The sequence below is a fragment of the Perca flavescens genome, chromosome 10, assembly GCF_004354835.1.
Source record: "Perca flavescens isolate YP-PL-M2 chromosome 10, PFLA_1.0, whole genome shotgun sequence".
In the NCBI taxonomy this organism is placed as follows: domain Eukaryota; kingdom Metazoa; phylum Chordata; class Actinopteri; order Perciformes; family Percidae; genus Perca; species Perca flavescens.
In genome coordinates this window covers 28,815,397-28,820,378 of record NC_041340.1, presented here as the reverse complement: position 1 = coordinate 28,820,378, position 4,982 = coordinate 28,815,397, and the positions used below count along the sequence as shown (strand labels likewise).

Here is a 4,982-nt window from a genome sequence, read left to right as displayed (position 1 = left end):
CAGTATTTATATTGATGAGGGCAGGGCTTTTGGGTTCTTTTAAGGTATTTATCAAATGTGTTTTAACCCTGATTAACTCAGTTTTAAATTTTATCTTGGATCTCTCTTTCAAAGTACACACATGAAATGTTTTTCTAACCTACCTATGAATTCACCCTTCTTAAGTTATAGTTTTAATAGAGATTTTAACCATATGTGTCTATATGTCTCTCTCATCATAAAATGATAACCTCTTTCCAGGTAAGTAATAAAGTACCACAACACAAGGTTTTAGAAAAATATATCTCAATTATTTACTCAATAAAGAAATGGTTATCTCCAATGAAATAAGAAAATGAAATAAGGATATGATTGTTCTTTTTTAAACCTTCAACATAAAATGTCCCTCTATTTTAAAGGAAAATACTGCAACTGAATTGTCCCTCTTTTTAAGACAACACTGTAAATGAATTCTCCCTCTTTTTTTAAGGAAAACACTGTCAATACTGTACCATATATAAATGCACAGACAACAATTTAAACACTTTTAACTCTCAAATGGATTACCGGTAATTCAGAAAACCTCAATGTACCAACTTCAAAGTCACTTAAACCAACATAATTTGTGGGTCCACACACACCTTAATACAATCTAAAGGCGGCAACCAAAATGATTATAAGACAAAAATACCGTAGCAGGCCTGATGCGGTGCTTGTGTCCGTTGTGGCCCAAAACTTAATGGCCGTTTCCCTTGTCAGCGAGCAAACAAAATGAAGGATACCTTGAGTTAATATTTCTGTCCGTCCTTTCTCCAACAGTCACAGGAGCAGGCTCAGCATCCGATCAGCATTTCAACACAAACTCCATCGGTTTCCCTTTGCTCCTCCACGTTTCCAGTAAAACTCACGAGTGAAGTCCTGGTTGCTCCACGCTCTGTCTGAGCAGATAAACCCCTCAAACTGTTCAACTGATGGAGTCAAACTTTAACCAGAAATGTTGTTCACTTGTAATGAACTGACTCCAGCCTATACTTCAAGGTGGCTAAATGTTAGCATTAGCAGTAGCACAAAAGTAAAAAGTCTCTTAACTCTGTGTAGAAATACCTCCCATTTCTCAATATGCAGCTTGTCACTCTTCTCACTGCTTTTCGTGCAAACAATCATAAGACACAAGTTACACACTGGTTTGTGCACTAATAATTCACAAATTAACTCAGAAAATCTCTGTGTCACTCTTTGGCTTCACTCTCCTTCCCCGTCTGTGCTAGGCCTGGCAAACTTGATTCCTTTAAGGATTCGAGTTATTCTGAGTCACTCACTAAACTGATCCGGGTTGTGCGAGTCACTTGAATTTTCAATTCAATTCAATTCAATTTTATTTTAGTATCAAATCATAAAAGAGTTATCTCGAGACACTTTACAGATAGAGTAGGTCTAGACCACACTCTATAAATTCCAAAACCCCAACAATTACAGTAATTCCCTCAAGAGCAAGCAATTAGCAGTGGCTATTGCGACAGTGGCAAGGAAAAACTCCATTTTAGGAAGAAACCTTGGCAGACCCAGACTCTTGGTAGGCGGTGTCTGACAGGGCCGGTTGGGGGTGTGATGAACAGTGGCAAATAATAGTCACATTAAAGATAATGGAACAGTGACTTCAAAGGTCATTGTGGAAGTTCATGTCATAGCAGGGCACATCGTGTCATACTGAGTAGTGCAGTCTCCTATACCGGATCCTGACTACTCTGTGCATATGAACATCACAGCAGGGCATTGCGGGATGTAACGTGGCGCTGCAGAGCACGGGTGGATGCGGCGGATGCAGCAGGACACAGCTGGATGCAGCAGGACGCAGCAGGATGCGGCCGGGAATTGCAGAGAATCGCAGAGCTATGCTAGAAGAAACATAAGGACTCCGGGGAGTAAACTCCCCAGAGCTAGGTTAGTAACAAGCATTTCTGGGACAGGATGCATACAAAAGGAAACAAGTAGAGATGAGAGAGCAGCTCAGTGTGTCATAGGAAGGAAGGAACTTCCCCAGTCTAAAATTATAACAGCATAACTAAGAGAGGATATTCCTGATTTTGGCAATGTTACGAAGATTGAAAAAGGCTGTTCTTGAGGTTTGTTTTAAGTGGGCGTTGAAGGATATATCCTGATCAAAAATAACTCCTAAATTTCTGACAGTAGTGCTGGAGGCCAGGGTAATACCATCCAGAGTAGCTATATCTTTAGATAATGAAGTTCAGAGGTGGGTTGGTCCCATCACAATAACTTCAGTTTTGTTTGAGTTTAACATCAGGAAATTGTGGTTCATCCAGGATTTTATATCTTTAATGCACGCTTGAAGTTTAGCTAACTGACCACTTTCGTCTGGCTTAATTGACAGATATAATTGGGTGTCGGCAGACGACACCCAATTAACTTTCACTGTTACGCAGAGTAACAGTGAAAGTTAATTGAGTGTTTCCTAATAATATTACCTAGAGGAAGCATATATAAGGAAAATAGAACTGGTCCAAGCACTGAGACTTTTCCTTCTAGCGGTCCTGCGTTTAAAGGTGAACCGTTAGAAGTTGAGGGCAAAAGGTGATAGATTTTATCTCTAATTTTTATAATTTTATCATTAAAGAAGCTCATGAAGTCATCACTACTCAGAGCTACAGGAATAGATGGCTCAGTAGAGCTGTGACTATCTGTCAGCCTGACTACAGTGCTGAAAAGAAAACTTGGGTTGTTCTTATTTTCTTCTATTAGTGATGAGTAATAGTCTGATCTGGCCTTTCTTACACCCTAAAAAATGCTGGGTTATTTCATCTACCCAACCGCTGGGTTATGAAATGTTTGACCCATTATGGGTTATTTATATGGAAGTTGGGTTATTTTGTGCAACTCATGTGTTGAGTCAAAATCCATCAACCCAACATACATCGGTTGACCCAGCACTTGGGTTGTTTGTGCTTCGAACGTCATCAGATCATCAGCAGAGTCCACACACCGAGCGCTTGTCACAGCAGAGAACCAGTCTGGTCATCCAACGAGGCAAATACATAATAAAAGGTTTGTGTACACTAGCTACATGTCTAATTCACATTGTCTGTGTTGCGTTACCTATTAAAGTACTATCTTTATATTGTGAGGCTAGTTGGTTAGTTTGGCTAACAACGTAGCTAGCTAACGTTAGCCATTTAGCCGTTATCATGGAAGTATGTATAGCCTTACAGCTTATCCGTTTGGTCTGAATTATATTAATGAATTAATGAAACAAGTTCATAATGCCCATGGGCATATGGTCATGTTTATTGAGTTCACCAGGCTAATTTGCCAGCTAGTTTCAAGCTAGCCAGGTAATTCGGCAGTTAACAAACTATCTAGCTAGCTAGCTAGCTAGATAGTTTACTAGCCAACTGGCTGTCAGTTAGTTGCTTTGCTAGCTATATTATTTTAACTGGCTGTAAATGAACGCGCTTGTTTTTCCTTGAAGCTTTTAATGTGAAATGTGAAGGCATAACAGTGTATGACTGATTTAAAGTATGTAAAAACAGTGAGATAACCTGATATGTCTGACTAAATGCATTTATGTGCATTTATTTAAGTAATGTGGTGACCCACAATAGATAAGAACAAATGCTTATTTAAAATGGCGGCCTGGCAAACGACAAGGGCCACTTGAGTTAAGGGTTAAGAAATATATAATAAAAAGTTTGGGAACCACTGCTGTACTGTTGTACTGACACTCTTGCCCTGAAGGCTATGCTTTGAGCAGCCACAAATATTCTTGTAAAAAGGTAAAAACAATTTACATGCATGCAATTTGTCATATGAATTGTATAGATAGAGAGGGAGGATTGTGATGCTAAATAAAATGGCTGTTATCTTCACATTGGATTACATTCTGCTGTTAGTCTGCATTGCTTTTACATGGTGATATCTGAATAGTTAATACAATAGCAATTGTATCTTTGCTTAAGCTCTTTTTGTGTTTGTTTCAGATCAACGGATAGCTTTGTCATTAACACTATGACAGAGTGCCAGACCTTGTCGAAAGATTTAAAAGGTAAGAAATATGTTTTCCCATCCACAGCATATCAAGTCTGCATTGCTACTAAAGCCCTTTTCAGACATGAATTCTTATGAAATATAATTTCCTCTTTTTTCAATAGCTTCCACGTAATATGTCAAAGTGACTCAATAGATGAATAGAGCTGGCCACTGGATTCCTGGAGGAAAAGCTGCGGAACGTCAGGAAGCGGCTGAGATCAACCAGCAGGTCGCGGAGCACGGCACAGACACCACCACAAACGCCAGATGATGGCGCTCTAGCAAGGGCTCTCATACCAGGTAATTATTAAACTGAAAAATTATTTGATGAAGCAAAACATCCATATTTCAGTGAATGACAACTTTCTTGTTCTTTTTTACAGACTGTACCATATCAGACGAACGTGGGTCACAGCTTAAAGAATGGTTGAGAAATAATCCTCAGCCCCTCAGCCAGATAGAGAACTACATGCGGAACACCGCAGTCTACAGGGCCAAGTGGATTAGGGACAGCAATTGGACCATCGATCAGATCCTCGAAGAGTTCCCTCACCTAATGACCAAAGGCATGGTAGGTATAGGGAAATATGATCTTACATATAAGGATGCATTGTTTATAATGTTTTATTAGTGTGCCACATTGAATTGGTTTTAAAAATGTGTTTTCCATTTTATAGATTGCACAGGCTTGTCCTGCATGGGGATGCTGCATCAAAGTTGTTTGAAACTTGGTCACGTGAAATGCCAGGAGGGGAGTCTAAAATGGTAAAGTTTATTCAAAGTAGAATACTTGCTTGCAAGTAGAGCTAATGGCTCTTAATAGCAGCTTTTTAATAGGAATTTGAATTTGTTCACTATAGACCTGTTGAATGTTCAGCCAGTTCATTCGTAATTGTTGTTTTGCTCTGAATGTTTTCCTACCTGAGTGATATGAACTGCACCAGTTCCACTATATTGTTGAT

At 39.2% G+C, this 4,982-nt stretch overlaps 1 long non-coding RNA gene across 1 annotated transcript; it reads left to right on the top strand.

Moving 5' to 3' along the window:
* Window positions 1-2,847: 2,847 nt before the first annotated feature.
* LOC114562705 (uncharacterized) lies at window positions 2,848-4,168 on the top strand. Its single transcript, XR_003693537.1, has 3 exons — window positions 2,848-3,039; window positions 3,972-4,036; window positions 4,143-4,168. It is a non-coding gene; the product is annotated as an uncharacterized LOC114562705 (long non-coding RNA).
* The last annotated feature ends 814 nt before the right edge of the window (window positions 4,169-4,982 follow it).